Source organism: Drosophila albomicans, chromosome 2R (genome assembly GCF_009650485.2).
Source record: "Drosophila albomicans strain 15112-1751.03 chromosome 2R, ASM965048v2, whole genome shotgun sequence".
Lineage (NCBI taxonomy): Eukaryota > Metazoa > Arthropoda > Insecta > Diptera > Drosophilidae > Drosophila > Drosophila albomicans.
In genome coordinates, this window is record NC_047631.2 from 22306007 (window position 1) to 22324004 (window position 17998).

The following is a 17998-nucleotide window of genomic DNA, read 5'->3' on the forward strand; positions in this document are numbered from 1 at the left end:
ACAGAACTTTTTAGGAAGTTGTAGAATAAAAAGTAGTGATAGACAGACTGACAAAATCAGAGGAATGATTGAGAAAACGTTAGTCAAAATGTCTTAGAAACAAGTTTTTGGCTTTCTAGTGTTAAACTCGCTTTATGAGTTCCCCTTTGTATTATCCATTTGGCATACAAATCGCGTCTTAATTTGTACAAGTTGCAAACATTGTTAACACAAATTGCCTTCGTTTCAATTGCTTAGAACTTCCTTCTACGACAATAAACGGGGCGAAAAAATACTACACGCATTTCAAATGACTTCTATAGAAATGGAGGCTTCACTTTCAGACTCCAATTCATTTCGTTTATCTCGTGCATCGCTTCTCGGCTTATGTTTAATACGCTTTTTTGTTTTACTCCTGCGCAGGCAAAAACACAACTGACATCTCGTTATCCCCGCCGTCTACAAGTTTCTTTCACTTACTCGTATAGTAAAAAACGAGAAGAGAAAAAATGAAGATGCAGAGGTGCTGTCTGGAGTAATCGGAGATGGTTAGTGATCTTAACTGGGCCCATCTGTTGCTCTCGCTCGTTTTGTTGATACAGGAGATGCGGCGCATAGTGTAATTGATTCTTCCTGCCCGGTTGTCAGGAAGCTAAGAAAAAACGTGGACATTGCGATCGGAAGCAGCGATAATATTATTTTGTGGCTGTCCATTGATCAGTGTAATAATCTTCCTTTGATCTTGAATTACATTTGCAGGCTGCAACTAAATGAATGTATCCCTTTTTTTAAGAACCCTCTCTTGGGTGTTCCAATGTTTGAAGAGTTACGATTTAGAAGTTCGTTCTTAGCACAGCTTCTTTTTTTTTTGTTTAATCTTTTTTGGTGGTGAACGCAGGTTAATAACTTGACTGGCTGCGGTGTAACCTGATATGGCATACAGGTCCATATATGAGAGGTGCTTGACCCATAACTCACACAGACTCTGAGTCATAGTTGGGAGCTCTTCGCATCACTTTTTCGTATTGAAATCAGGTAAATTGTAATCGACACTTTTGTGAGAAGTGTCTGCAGTAAAGATGCTGCTTACCCCCATTTTAAATGACCTCAAACTTATGACTTTTGAACTTTCAATATTTCTTTCCCCCCTATGCAATATACGTACGTTGCGTATACGCCGCGTTAATTGCATTGATGCACCCCCAAAGTCGATGGCACCTCATTTGCACCCGGTTTCTAGTTGAACTGTGTTTAATTAACGCGCTGCTCTTCGATTACCTAACGCTGAGGTTGCAATGAGTTGGTCACACTTTGCATAACCGGCGAAAATGTTGCGGCTAACCGCAAAACGCATTTCCCACTTCGAACATGTTGAGGCGCAACTAGAGAAAACGTGTTGTAAAAGGACCGCACAGTTCGATGTAGTTGTGTTTGGTTCGTATTGGTTCGTTTCGGTTCGATTCGTTTGGTCTTTTTGGCATTTTTTGGGAGCGCCACGTGTAAGTGATGTATTGACTCCTAAAATTTAGAAGAAGAATAGGAAATTGCAAAAAAAATAATGTGTGTAAAGATTATATAACAAATAAGAATGTTGTTGGAGTTGCTAGGCTAAAAAATTTGGCTACCATAAGTTTGTCTAATAAACTGGCCGGATTTAACAAACTAGCAAAACTTTGAGAATGCCAAGTTCTTAGCCAACATTCTTCACGGCACTTTAACTTAAACTACAGCAGCAGCAACAACAATAAGTACAAGAACAACATGCCAACAAGTGGCAAGTAGAACTTACGTCATTTTGGAGAAAGTGTGTTGCCAAAGTAACCGCAAGCATGTTGTGTTTACCACCCCTTGGACCACCCTTTAAGGCCGTCGTAAAAACAAAAAAAAAAGCGAAAACCAACCCGAAGTGAATCGAGTTGAGCGAAAGCCGCATCACCGCATCCAACTCGAACTTGTGCGCAGGAAGTCAGTTGCTGCTGCTGCTGTCGGTGCTGCTGCTGCGAACGAGACGAAAGTGACAAACCAAACCAAACCAAACCGAAAAAAAAGTGAAAGGAAACCAAAAACAGTTTCGCAACGAACGCAGCTCGCAGCAGACGCAGCGGCAGGCGCTGGATTTCAGGTCCGACATGCAGGTGGCATGTCCTCCGAGTCGAGTTATCGAGTCGTTGTCGTTGTCGTTGTTGTCGAGTCGTCCTGTCGTCAACGTTCAGACGTTCAACTCATTCTCGTATCGCCGCTCGTGTTTCTCGTGTTCGTTTCCGACGTTGCAACACTCGTCGCCGTCGTCGTCGCTGCGTTCAAGTTTTGAAGTTTCACTTTGCCGCACTTTCGAATCAGTCGCTGCCGACTTGTTGTGTCATTTGCATATTATCGACAAAAGGCGACAAAACTCTCTTTTCGATTCTTCCAGAGAATAAACACAACAACAAACATAACGATAACAACAACAAACATCATCAAAATAATAATAAAAAATGCATTAAATTTTTAAGTGTCATTTAAAATGCATAATTAACACAACGCTTTGTCAAATTATTACACAAAAAAAAAGTAATAAAAAATAATAATTATTTAACGAACTGTCACGCGTTTCATGAGTGAAATTATAATTGTTTTACGTATTTGGCGCAGAACCTTCAACTGAGTGAGTTTGATTTGAATATCAATTTTAAGAAGTTTTTTTTTTTTTCCGTTTTTCTGAGTCTATTGCTTTGATCTCAAACCATTTTTGCAAAGTGCTTCGAATTCAATTGTGTGACGCTTAACCCAAGATAAGCCTAATTTGTGGTCGAAAAGTTGTGCTGGCATCTGGCCTGTTTATTAATTAACAAAAAGTTTTGCTTCCGCTGTGGCAAAAGTCCATTAAACGTGAAAAACTTGGGAAATGCTTAGAATTTAGTTTTTCTTTAAAACAGTTTTTTTTTTTTATTTATTTTGTTCTAATTTGAAATTGCAAAAACACATTTTAAGTTCAGTGAATTGAAAGTAAATTTGATTAATTGATTTGAGGTTTATCTTCAAAACGGAAAACAATTGGTTTTTATATAAGTTTTAAAGTAAATTCATTGGAAGAGTTTACTTGAAATAAATGTTAAACATAATTTAAAGGAGTTTTAAAGGACTGGAAATATATTTTGTATCTCAACAATGAATTATTAAATTATTAGTTCACAACAAATTATATTACAAAATAATATAAAAATACTAAAATGTTTTCAAGAATAGTATATAATTTCAGTGATCGATATTAATAAATAATAACATCTGAAACCTATTCAAATTTTCACCTCTTAAAGCATTTCTAGTTCCAAGAAATTTCTACTTGACATACCCATTTTATTTATAAGTAACTAGACTTGTCAACGCATTTTGAGGCCAAGTCAACATGTAATTGAAGCCATTTAAAAAGGTTTGCAATCAACGCTGCCATAAGCCAGTGAATATGGTAAACCGCACGTAAAGATTTGCGGAGTTTGCTGGCGTGCTATATAGTTTCCTTGGAACCAGATGATTTGATTTCATTCGCTTCGTAGTGAGCAAGGAATGGATAAGGTTTCGAACTGAATGTGCGCAGCCATGAAATTTTAATTTAACTTTCTCCTGTATAAATGTCTCCGGGTGTGTTTGTGTGTGTGTGTGTGTGTGTGTGTGTGGAAAAGTCAAACATTAACATTATATGCCACGACATGGAACTGAAACTAAAGACTAAAAATAAAGACAATGCAATTTTATTGCGCAATTTCGCGGCGGCCCCAACGCGACTTAGGAATGATTCGTTTCTGCCGGGTTAGTTGAGGTTTCTGTGCGGAGCAAAGGAATAAGGATAATGCCCAGGTCCGTGTAGGCAATGCGCAGCGGTAATTTGCCAATGAGACGTGTTGGTCCTGCTGCTTAATGTTGCCTTTTAGCGCTCACTTTTTATTGGTTTGCTTACATTCAATTAGGCCAACGCACGAGCGAACTCCACCTCGATGCGTCTCGTCTCGTTTCGTCTCCCGTTCGTCTCGTCACATTACAAGTCAATGAAGGGATAACACGAAAAAGAAAAAAAAAGGACAAAGGCCCATTGGCTTGGACACAAACAGGCCCACAAAACTGTTGTTGTTGCCATTCCACCGACAGTCCTGCCGCAATGTGTGTTTAATTGTATATTACGTATACGCCACATTTGACGCATTGTGGGTGTCTCCTCGCATGGAGTGGTTTGTGTGTTGCGTTGTGTCTTGTGGCATGTACAAGTATATTTTAATTAGCACATGCGACAATACATTTACATGTGTGTAAGCACACATATGCATATGAATGTCTGTTTGTGTTAGTGTGCGGATAGTAAATTGTGTTGTCTGTTTACTTGAACGCAACACAGTTGTATTTGCTCGCATTACATACTCTGTATTTGCAAACTGGATTAAAGGAACTCAGATAATCTAGTTAATAGTTAAGCAAGACTTTTTTGTATATATTTATTGTCGAATTTTTTCTTTATATATATAAAATTGTGTGTCCTGACTGACTGTTTGATTTACTGGCTTAACTTGTTAGACTTAGTTTGTTAGATAACTTATCATAGTTTTCGTAATTCAATCTTTCAATATTTAAATAATTAAGTGAAGTAGGCGAAGCTACCCGACAAGTTGCATATTTTATTATACAATCTAAATTTGTTTTCCATATTTATTTATTATTTATTTCCGACACCTTTCCCCAGGGTATTTCATAGTCTTCGACCAATCGATCTATGCATTACGCTGGAATTTTGTCCAAAAATGTTGTTGTGCCTTTACGGCCTATGAATATAATTGCGCCGGTTTAATGAATTGCAATGGCCACATTATAAATGATAAATTGTTGAACAAGCGAGTGCGAAATTTATGATCAAGCAAATGGAACTTATAGTATAATGTGCTTAATGATTGCAGGCATTTAATAGGCCAAATGGCTATTAATTCATGTGCATTTATCAAAATGATTTTCACATCTCGTGCAAGTCATTAGTAATGCACTCCGATTTGATCTCTTGAAATTAATTTGTATGAGTATGCATTTTGCTCTTGTTGTCGAGTTTGTTGTTGTTGTAGGGGAAATACCAGCAAAAATTATAATGCGTTGCGACAGTTTTTGTCTGGGCTTTAAAATTAATTCAAGTGTCCATTTGACTTGCTTCAATAAACACATAAATTCATTTATTTTCCAGTGTGTGTAAACATTTTTTCATATCTAAATCATTTAATGATTTTTGCAAATATTCTAGTAATTCAATTTAGATAAGCATAGAAAAAAGTGTGCTTTATTAAGTACATAAATAACTGAACTGTGAAATATGATAACAATTAAATTGAACAGCATTAAATGCAATTATATTTTAATGAACATTTATTAATTTAGTTGATATGCTATTCGTTTAATGCATCGCATTTCAGCTTCAATTATTCCAACTCTTAATAATTTGTACTTTTATATATATATTTTTTTTCGGTTTTTCTGGTTCAACGCACTTGCAACTTTAATTTGTTAGGATAGGCAACAAGAAGGACAACACAACAAAGTGTCCTAAACCCATGTCCATTTAGATAATATTTTTTATATCTGCGCAGCAAGACACAATAATTACGCATACCTTTGGGCACTCTTAAGAATGCTTGAGCGCATTATTTGGCATTTAGGACATCTTTTTCTTTCGTTCGTCTTTATGTGTAATGGAACAAAAATAATCGTTTCTCCAAGTGAAAGCCACTGGCGAGTACCTGTTAAATTGTGAAATACAGGTTGTAAGTGCGTTGCAAGCGATTTTCACGCTTGCATGGCTTTTCACGCTACACAATCAACGATTTATATATACATACATATATATATAAAATATATTCGTATATCTTTTCGGGGAAACCTTCCATTCGCGTACGCTTTGTGTTGGCTCCGCTTTGTCTTCTTTGAGTGTGTCTACAAAGTCAGAATCATCGTAAAATATTTAACAACCTGAATGCACTCACACATTTATGAAAGTGTAAATATTTAATGATGAATGCCTTTTGCTCCACCTCGTCAGTCAGCCAGCCAGTGAGCCATTAGTTGCATGTTATCGTGCTGGTAGTGTTTCCTTTTAGCCTACTTCTATGTGTGTAAACTGGGGTCTACCTACACTTTTAATAGCCCGGGCAGCGGTTTATTGTTATACGCGGCGTATGCGTAATGCGTTGTATTTTGCTTTCATGCATGGCAAAAGGTTTTGCATTATTAATTGAAAGTGTTTTTTGGCGGTAAATGCTTCTACAAAATGTTCTGGTCGTCAGTAGTCGCTAATCGGTTCCTGTTTCATGCCGAAATATATTTGAATATTTTCGACACGGCGGCCAAACGTTAAAATTGCTTTCAAATTACGTTGTCCATTTCCTAATTGCACAGAATGTGCACTTTCAAATGTCTTTCATTTGCAGCTCTAATCTCAACCCTTTCGATTTTATCGATGGCAATAGCAAAGCAATTATTATAAATTAGTTGCACGCCATTTGATCGATTACATTGGCAATAAAGAATAAAAGCTAAAGCTTAAGCTTAGCGGTTTGAGATGAGCAGGATAATTCATCAACTTTCTCTTTCTCTTTTGCTTCTCTACTCTACTTTAGTTTGCCGTCTGATTAAGGTCAAATGTTAACCTTTTAGTGTGATGGCAGACCAAATTAGTCGCAACATTTTGTAGCACTTATAGAGTATATATATATTTTATAATTAATAAAAATTATGCACATCGCGCGAACACGGCACTCATAATTAAATTCATGATAAATGAAAGTCGACGTAGCGTGAAAGAGTTGCCCAAAGGACAACGTCGCGACTGTTAATCAACTCACACAGCTCATCGCTGCAATTTTCGGCGGAGGTCGGAGTGAGACGGGGGGGGGGACAAGAATAAGACAAGCGCAAGTAATGAAAGCCATTAAAAATGGCGGCGGTTTTAAGTCGTGGAAAATCGATAGAGGCGAAGAAAAATGTTTACCACGAATGTCGTCAAAAGTGAAAACTGATAAAATGTGCAAGGCACACAGAGAGAGAGAAAGAGAGGGAGACAAAGAGTTACTATAAGTGTTGACCTGGACATGACGTCGAATCGAGTAATTTTTTATAGTTAGCACACATATACCATCGGGGCTTGCCAGCAAACTGCTATTATTCATATAACATGGTTGAACTTAACAAAAAATTGCTAGTATATGGTACCTAGATAGCGACGCCCAGATAATGGCCAAGTGTGTGTTGCAACAAGCTGTGGCATGTGGCGCGTTGTCACAGCTCACTAACGCAAAATAATTGGCTCACCCGGTTAGCTGGCCACGATATCAATTTCTATTTCCATTTTCCTACAGTTCACTTAGTCGAAGAGCACGCTGTAAATATGCAACAGAATTGCAATTTGCTTTCACTTCTGAGAAGTGAAACTAATTGCAATTACGAGACACATTTTGACAGCAAAACAATATTAAGTTGATAACAAAGTGCAGCATACTTGGAATTATACACTGCGAAGGTCCTTTTAAAGGACTTATGATTTGATTGCGAGGCAAGGTTCCTATTCCTTATCTTTACACTCGACTGTGAAACTTTAAAGCAAATTCGAATTGGAACCCATGCTGATCTGCTGAGATTTCACAAGAGAATACGAATAGGAAGTTCGTCATGCATTTAAATGAAGCTGACGCTGTTATTTTAAATATATCGCCATTCATACAACTTCATTTATCAGGCTAAAGGTTAAGCTAATCAATTGAAGCTGACAAACACCTGTGACCTGACCCTGGGATAGCATTGCGTATGCGCATTTTTCATGTATTTTATTTTTATATACATGCATATATATAAAACACGTCTCAGCTGAAAGCTACTAGTTGACTAAGACACACCCAAAGCTCGCTGGCTCACTGACTGGCTGACTGACCCTCAGCGAGTGTCTCCAAGTTGACAAGTTGGCCAACGCAGCGCACTCAGAGTGCAAGGTCAAAGTGTATTAAAAATTCATTAGATATATGCAACTATATGTATTACTTGCGCATAAATATGGTTACAGTGAGGATACTACGCCACAGCACACAAATACACAACAAAACTTCTAAGGAAAAACAAGTTGAGGGAGGCAAAAACAAAAACAAAAAAAAAAGGAAAACAAAACATTTGATTTACGCAGTTTGATGCGAGGAATTCTTCGCATAGTCTGGCGTTGACAAGATGCCACCCATGGTGCTGGACAAGGCGCCTTCTAATTGGCACAAATTTTGCAGTGATGCTACTTTGCTAGTACATGCCACATGCCGCATGCCGCACAGCATGCCTTGTGCGCTGTGCTCTCGCTCTCGCTCTCTCTCTCTCTCTTGGTATTTTAATGCAAAGCACGTAACTCAGACTCAACTAATGGAATTAAACAAATTATTTTATGGTCTGGCCAGCAGGAAATGTAAATTTTGTAGAGCGTGACACAGCAGCAGCTGCTGCCACAGTGTGGCGGCAATGGGGCAACAGCTGAGGTGGCACTCCTTTTTCGCAGCATTTTGTTGCAATTAGATGCTATTGGCACCTGGCACAAAACCCAATTGGCCAGACGCTACACTAGTTTCCCATTGCCACTGACAAATTTGTACGTGATGTTGTCGTTTTGCGTTTTCTCTTCTTGTATTTTTCTGTGTTCAATTTTTGTATTGTGTTTATGTTTGGGTTTGGGGTGACCAGGCGAATGTCCTGGCAATCGTCAAGTTCATTTGGTTGTGTTGTTCTTGAACCTAATGCCACAACGAAGCTCGCAACAACTGTGTGGCAAATAATACTAGTACTGCACTTTTTCCACTCGCTTTCAAGGTTCAGTGACATTTGCCAAGCGCTCAATTTGATTAAGTGCGGAGTGTGCACAGTTGGGTAGTTGTGCTCAAGGCGACCAAACGTCGGGGGTGATGGGCACGAGTCGCTGACGAGAATGGCGTCTAAATGCAATTATCTGCAAGCATGCAGGCGACTCACGACGCGTGCTCAATGCCAAGCCAAATTGCATTTGAACACTTGCTGGTTTATCAGCTCAGCTACGTTCGACCATCTTCTCCAGTTGTTTTTGTTGCATTTGTTGCACATCCACAACTTGAGGTTGCCCCTTGATAATGACCGGCATTTGAATGGCACAACACTGATTTCGTTTTGACGCGTGCCCAGCTCACAAAGCCATTCAAATTGTGCTCAACGATTTCTTGGCAACACTTAAAGTCAAGCAGCAACTCTTTAAGTCCTTTTCTGTTGCTTCTCCGTTGTCTGGCATTTTGGAATTTTATATAGCATACTTTGCTGCGAAGGTGAAATGTCCGTTCAAGTGGCTGCTGGCTGCTTCTGACTTTTTTTTTTTTGTTTAAATAAACTGCTACTAAAACAAAATATGCTACTGTCACACTAGCAGCAAATGCCTTTGTCCCTGTCCGTAGATAACAGCAGAAGCAACAGCAGCAACTACGCCAAGGGACAGCACAACAACAGCAACAACAAAATGGAAGCCTGAAGGTTTTTTGTCTCTTGTGTCGTGAGCGGTTAGAGCAGGCCAGCGGTGGTGGTGACAGTGCCACAGTGCTATGTGGTGTTGGTTCCATGACCCCAAACCACCAAACCACATTACAGCAACACACTTTAGTCGAATGGAAAACGTTTTTACATTTTTTCTTTTGCTGCAGTTTTGTGAGTATGTGTTTTTTTTAAGGTTGCGTGTGTAATGTTCGTGGAGTGCTAGTGATGGCAGGTGCTTAGAAAACCAGGCAAACAATAGCTGTAATTTATTTGAAAATATTTTAAAATTTATCATTTACTGGAGAGCATAAAAAGAAAAATTTTAGCTTAAATTGCAAGAGATGTTAAAATTAAAAGGGATTGTATAGTTGCTTCTTTGATTATCAATTAATTTTTAAACATTATACAACACATAAACTAAGTAATCCTAATGCACTAATCAACACTTAAATGAAGTAATAATTATGTACTACACAACACTTACTATAAGAAAGTATCGAAAAGAAATATATCAGAAATCGATAGTATGAGCGCCACATTGTGAAATATGGGAAAGAAAGCAAATAAAACAATGTTTTTTTTTACAGGATAAATATATTTTACATTTCAGTTAAATTTCGTTAGGAAGTACTATTTATTATACTATTCAAATGAGTGGGAGCAACAGTTTTTAGATTTAAATTATATTTATTATGATGTTAATATTTATTATATTATACAAGTCAACAATAAAATTAATTCCTTGTGTCGACAGCGGCCAAAAGTAGCTATAAAAAGGCTAAAATAACAGCACTCACTTTGTAGTGGACTCTTAACAAACACAAACACTTGTGAAGCAATTACACAGACACGCACACACACATACAAGCACACACAGTAAACACTGCTACTCATAAGTGTGCGAGCGAGTGTGAACAAACACAAGTGTGGACAAGATACACTTGACGTACTTAGTATATATTTTAGAATTATTGCCACGCATAATTGCTTAAATAAAATACTTGACATGCAAAAAGGAATGTGTGTGTGTGTGTAAGTGGGCGTCTGAACAACATACAATGATATTCAAATTATTAAGGCAAAAGCAACAAAGCAACAAAACAACTACTATACATGTTATTTGATTCGTTTGCGAACAATACGCCCGAAATTATGCAACATGAAATTATGAAACCTAAAGAGGACAAGCTTACTGCGGATGGCAGCAGTGCTCTGTAATTCCTCAGCTGCTTGTTAAGTTCAACTTGACTTTGTTGTTGTTATTTTCCTTTTTTTTCTGTATATTCTCATTGTTGTTGCCGTTGGATGGCAAATAAATAAAGTTCCCCATGCAAAGTGGTTGCTCGGTTGGCCTTAACTCGGCCAACGTTGCAGCTTGAGCTCTGTTTCCAAAACACAAAACTCAGTCAACAAAACGTTTGCATGACTGCGGGCAATTTTATTATGATACTCTGTCAACTGCTCAAAAAATGGGTATATAAACTAGGAGGAAATGCATTTCCGACAATCATAAATATCTCTCTGCATCTATCTTGCATCCAGGATATTCGCAGGTTCAGCATTTGCAAGCTTCTCTTTCAGTTGTTTTATTTTTAAACTTTTTTGTTATGGAAATATTTTTGTGCACTGCTTTGACTTTTGTTCAACTTAACTTTTTGGACTGTGCTTTTTTTGGTCAGTTCGCAGCTACTGGACCACCTCTGTGAAAATAAAAGCAGCTGCAAAACAAAACAAAATTGCGAGTATAATCAAATTTCGTGGTATTTATTTTTCATTTATTAATTGCCCCAAGGCGTTTAGACACGAGGCAACATGTACATTATTTTTTGTGTGGGTCGCAACATGACAGTCTTGTTATGATTTTCTTTATTACAAAATAATAAGGGGTGCGCAACTGCGTTGTTAACTATAAGACACTGCCGCTGACCTTCTTAACATAACAACGAGCTGGAGCGTGGGCTTTCATTCATTCAACATGAATGAAATTTCCATCAATGAAAGAAAATAATGTGTGTCATAAGAATGTAGTTGGATTAGGTGCCAATTAACTGCAGAAGTAAATCAAAGTACGTTCCACAAAAATAGAAAGTGGGTGGGATTTAACTTGTGATGTGATTGATAGTATTATGTGATATTGCGTAATGGAGACAACTTTTCTCTTATTATTATATAGAATATCTTTACTTCCTTTTGGTATTTGTTACCCATTTTAAGTGAGTAAAGTCAGCTTATCCTTCAGTGTTCCTTGATCTTTATTTTTGTTCAGATTTTTCTTTGATTTCAATATTTAAATACATGCAGTTTTACTCTCAAGCAACTTAATCTACAAACTTTATTTCAAACAAAGTTTGCAGTTTGTGTCGAACTGTCGATAAACAGATAAAACGAAGAGAAACAAAAACTGTTTTGATTTTATTTACACATATTTCCATAAATATTTACATTGCAAGTTGCCCCAAAGCTTGTTCAGTTTTGTCAGACAGCAATCAAGATTTATGAATATGATGATATATACAATAAAATGTAATATTTGATTGTTTTTTCGGTGCTTTATGAAAAGTTTTTTGCCTAAAAGGCAATGATTCTTAAATATTCCTTTTGTGTGCGCCGCCGCTCGAGAGTCAGTCGCCTGCCTGAGGCACTTGATATGCAAATTGTTGCCTGTCATGAAAATATGCACATTAATTTTCAGGGCTTTTTATTTGGAAAAGAAAAAACTTTACTTTACGGTACATACGTCAACTAACTAAGCGTGTTGTTCCCAGCTCACGTGTAAAACGTTACACGAAACGTGCGATGATGGGAAAATTGAAAATAAAAATACATACATGAAAATATGGAAAGCAAGTTTGCAAATGGGGGCGGAGGTCGTGGCATCAGTTGTTGTTGTGTTGTTGTTGGGTGCGGGTGGCCAAACTCGTGTGTCAGGGAAACGCGACAGTTGCATGCGGGCGTTTTGTCGACAATGAGGCGTGGCTTGTTGCCGGTTGTTGGTTGTTAGAGGCTGCATACGCGTAATCATATGTAAACGTTTATACCATAAAATAAACAGTGGGAAGCAACCAGCCCCAACTGTCAGCCACAGCTAACATACATTGAACAAATGCGCTTTGTTGTTGTTCAAGTGGCGTATGTTGTGTTGTTTGCCAGTGGCAACTTTTTGCGTATCCCGTTAATCAGCTTTGGTCGCAGCATGTCATCAACTGTTGAGGGAGAGAGAGACGTCAACGATGCGTATGAGTGACGCTGTGAAAAGCAGAGAATGGAAATGCATAATGAGTGAAATGTGAGTTAGCATCAATCACAAACAGCCACAACGAACATCAATGTGCGTTCATATAAATGGCTGCTCAAGACCTACGACGTGTTTGCAATACTTCTCTACGCAATAAACACGTTCAACGGCAGCATTTTTTATGCTTCACCCCATTCACAACCCAACAGGTACATAGAGAGAAGGAACAATGTCTGTCTAGACACAGCCGGTGGCTAGATTAACACGCTTAGAATGTAAGGTCGTGTAATCGAAACAAAGTCATGAAGAATTGTTTCAAAGATGCTGCAATTGCTTGCGGCCAGGTTAATTGGCTTTTCTTTTGCCATAAAACTTTCCCTTAGTGCTTAGTTAGTTTGTGTGTTATTTATGTCTATGGCTGGAACATGTGGCGACAGTTGGCTTAACAAAACAGAGAAGCACAGCTTAAGAATTTCGCTTTTATTTGATTTTTATTAATTGCATCTGTTACTTATTTGTCTTGCACTGAATAAATAAATTTCTTTCTATATTTTTCTATGCTAAATATCATTTTATCTCTATCTGGCTATTGTTTGTTATTATGACCACGCGAATTTTCGTTTCACAATTTGCTTTCCATTGTTTTCCTTTCTGCTTCTGCATCTACTATTGTTCCATTTTAAATTGAGTTTTCTCCACTTTGTTCTTTTGTCTATTTTAGTTGCCCTAAATTACGAGTTTGCATAAACTTTTTGCAGCTTTTATTTTAAATAAAATGCTAAATATGTTTATTTTGTTGTGCTATATTCATATTTCTATTTTTAATAAAATGCTAAAACGTTTTTTTCCTGCTAATTCCATTTGAGGCTCCCACACTGTGTGATTCACTAGATTTTTTTTTATAAATCCTCTAATACCTGTCATAAATGTCTTCATCAAGTTAATTTCATGACCCATGTCAGCCCACTGCATCCTGATGAGGCATTAAAATATGAACAGCAAATTCAACATTTACGCATTCAAGAAATTGTTGTATTTTGTTGTTGTTGTTGTTATTGTGGTGGCTGTTTATATAGCACGTGTTGCTGTTCTTCGCTTGCTTTTGCACAATCGGCTTGTGCGAAGATAAATGCTCGTAACGACATGCTATTTTCCACTAAATTAACAAAAAGTTTTCTGATATGCGCATTTGCTGTCAAGTGGCTGGCAAACACTTTTTTGCTCCTAGTAGTTGCCCCACACAAATTATAAAAAATGACATTAAAGCTCCCTGACTTACTCATGCTGTTGCTGTTGCACAATCTCATAGGAGTCAGCAGGAGCAGTTCGTAAAATGTTTGCTGTGGCTGCGGCTGTGGCTTCAGTGCAACATGGCGTATGAGTGACATATAAAACTTTAATGCATACTTTTATGTGCACAATTTTTTGGGTTTTCACACAACGTTCCCAGGGATAGAACCAGAAAGGGCGTGAGCGTGTAACAGCTTGGGGAAAATGTCAATGGGTATTTTGGTGCTAGGATCATAAATAATGCCACCGACACGACACCGACAAGACACACCCATGCCATTCAGAGAGCGAGATGCCTGTAAACAAAGCTATAAACTAACATACATCCTGATGTCTGTCTCATGGCTTAGTCGTAATCTAAAAGCGTCAGCTTAAAATCTACGAGATGTCGTTTATTGAAGCTCAACAAATGCACGCTGCTAATTGCGTTCATTTATTGTGCGTTCACGTGACAGGAAATGTGACTTTCTCTTAGTTTTCCCCCCGTCGCTGCTTTACGCATTCTCTTTTGCAATTATGGCTACTCAATTCGACTTTGCCATTTGTGCAATCGTTTGTGCATTAAACTAGTCGTGGTGCTTTGAGTTTAGAGTTGTTGTTGTCGTTGTTGCTGGTGCAATTGAGAGACGTATACCAAGCCGGAAATCCGTGCGCACTTTCAAGTGCATTTCCGCTAGAGTACAAATAGCAACAACGGCAAGAAGTGCGAAAGTAAAATAGAAAGGAGAAGAAAAAAAAAAAACGCCGGCAAAGTGGTAGAGAAATGTGAACACTTGACGCTTGCGGCGCCATTTCGCTGCAGATGTTGGCGCTGCAAGTGCTGCAAGCACGGAAATAAAATTGTCATCTTTACGGAACATTCCAAAAATGTGTGACGTGCCGGAAATGGCTATGAGTTGTTGCCAGTAACTCGAGTTGTTGCTGCAAGCTGCTGCTCCCGCTGCTGCTGTTGCCATTTGCTGCTGCTGCGAATTCAATGAATTTGGCCAAAAGTGCAGGCGCGTGTGCAGTGTCAAGTGATGCTCGAATGTATACTGAGCATATTGTGAAAAACACGTTTATGTCAAGCTGGAAATTGGAGAGTCCATTGTCTCCTTCTTTGGCAGCGACATAGCAGTAAATATTGCTAACGAAATTTCATTTTTAAATTGTGCTCCCTTTGGCAGACAACATTTTGGGGCATTAGTTAAAGGTCCTTGATGGCAAAGGTTATATAATTTATTCACACATCCTCAGGTGGCATGTTGACTTACATAAAACTAATGACCTTGTGCGCGCATGCTGAGGGCATACGAGTATATGAGTTGACTTTTAGCCTTTTGCTTTATTACAAAATAAGCTTGACTGCAGGCGGCTATTTTACGCTACACTCATTAATCACAATGAAGCTTCTCGAATGCGCAGTAAAAGTTTGTATATGTGTGTGTTTTTTGTTGTTATTGCAAGCTGCAAGATGGACACTGCGGCACCAACGAAATGCTTCTCATTTCAAAGTTGAACTAATCAATTTTGCGCATGATTGATGCCCAATTGTGCTGCATTCTTTCTTAGCAAGCATTTGTCATTCACATTTGCTTCGCCTCCGGGCAATTGAATGGTGTGAGACGGAGGGAAGGACAACAACTTTAGCAACTTTGTTTCAGTTGAGTGCGTGGCCAATGGCAAAAGTTGCGAGAGCTGGGAGAGTCTAATCGTATCATTGATGCGGCTTCCAGTCACTCAGCCCTTTCACACAGACGTCTGCTGGCGTCTATTGTTGCCAGTGACTTGATTGGCTTTTTTCACTGGCTGCTGCTGTTGCTCGTTGCTTCTGAGCTGAGCAATTTTAAATGAAAATTGTTTGTCACATTTCTGCACGTGGCGACAAGCGAAATGTTAAAGAAAAATAAAAATATGTGCGAAAAATAGAATATTGAATAAAGAAATAAATGCCATGAACCCGATTTCTGTCATTTGCGACAGTTGACTACCAGCTGTCAAGCAATCAAATATGATAAACCACACGCTGGCCAGCACCTGCTGTCACTTGGATATTTAATATCATGAAAGCCATTTGGAAATGTCATTGAAAATCAAGGCGTTTTGTTTGCTGCGGTCTTTTGCCGACCTCTGACATTAAAGAAAAGCTCAATGGGCAATCGATTTCAAATTTACATTTTAAATTTTTGAACTATTGCGATACGAGAATCGGGAAATGGGCAAAAAAATTGTGCTTATATAATGAAATCGTTGGCGCACATTAAAGGCCAAAAACTATGCGAAATGACAATCGCTGTGTGTGTGCAACTGTGCGTATACTTAATGTGTATGGTGCTACGGTTAATCAATCATTTGTAAAATCATTTCATGCACAACAAAACAACATGCTCTTGGACTACACAGCAATTTGTGTTGTTTTTCTCGTCAAAATACCCTGTAACCGGAAGGTTTCGAAGGGTATGCTTAATAGAAAAAATATCTTATTAATTTAATGATTGCATTTAAATTTATGTGATGTTAATATTAGAATAATCAGAGATTATTTTTATTTAGCTTATAAAAAGTTTAGTTAATCGTACAGGGTATACAATCTAGGTAGCTTAGCTAGCAGCGATTACACTCTTATCGTGCTCCCAATTTGCCATGCCATATAAAACCAGAAACGGGTTCATATTTTGTGCACGCGTCGTGTTCGCCTCTCTCTCTCGCTGTATTGTTTGCACATTTAATTGACGTGTTTTATTTTTGGCAACAAATTAAACAATGCATATGCCGCTGCCGAACGGCAATGCAATAACAACAATTACCGCAGAGAATTTAGCAATATGCGTAGAAATCGCTGTACATGAGCATGTTAAAAAGCTGGACAAACATTTGGCTACCGCTGGCTACTACCACTCTGTTGGTTTGGCCACTGTTTTCTTGGCTTTTATGAATATTTATTGCTCAAATTGATTAAATGAATAGCAACAAACAACAACAAAAGTCCAACACCCGCAATCACATGTTGACTTACATAAAAAAAAAAAACAAAAACAAATTTGAGGAGGAGCAGCAGAGTCTATATGATTATTGTGTGTGAAAATTGTACGCAAACTTTGACGCGTGGCCGTAAATGGATTAGGGGACTGGGCCGGAACCTCTTCACTGGTTTGGCGCTTGCGATTGGGCCATTAGCCTAATAGTCGATTTCACCTTGAACAGCAGTGAAGTGCGAAATGCTGAAGAATGCTCAAGACAGCTTTTGAGTGTACTGTACTGCAGTTAGTGAGCTGAAAAGAGACTTAAATATGGAATCTTGTAGAGGGGTGGGAATTTAAAATTTCATTTTTAATTTAGTTGAGCAGTTAATTTTATAGGATTTTTATACCCGCTACACATAATATAGAAGGGTATTATATCTTTGTGCCTTCAGTAAGTATATATTTTGGCTGACAATCTGGGTTATATTGCAATGGGACGAGTATCTCACAGTGGAGAACACTTGACTATAGCCTTCTTACTTGTTATGATAAAAAAAGGTGATGAAAAAAGTTGATTTGCATTTTTGCTTTGTTAACATTTTATGTCTAGTTGAGACTTAATCTTTAAAAATCCTTCAATCCTCTTCTATAATAAACAGAATTTTTGAAGTTGTATATTTTTTATTGCTGACCTACACGAGTTGTCTGTTAACAACCAAATGTGTGTGTTTTTCCCAAGTCAACTAGTTGATTTCTGTTCGACAGCCAGCCAATTTCCACCTTGAACTCACTTTGACCAGCCATCAGCCCGTCAATGCGTTCGGTATTTTGAAGAAAAACAGAATCGACCGCACTCGTGCGCCCTTCAACCCAAATTCAAGCCAAAAATAGCTGAAGGAGGAGGGGGGACGTCTTAAATGCAATTCTTGGCTCGATCCAGAAGAGTGAACATCGAATGTGGTTGCCAATTACATGCACATTTAATTTATCGTATTATTAATTATTAACAATATTTACATACCATATT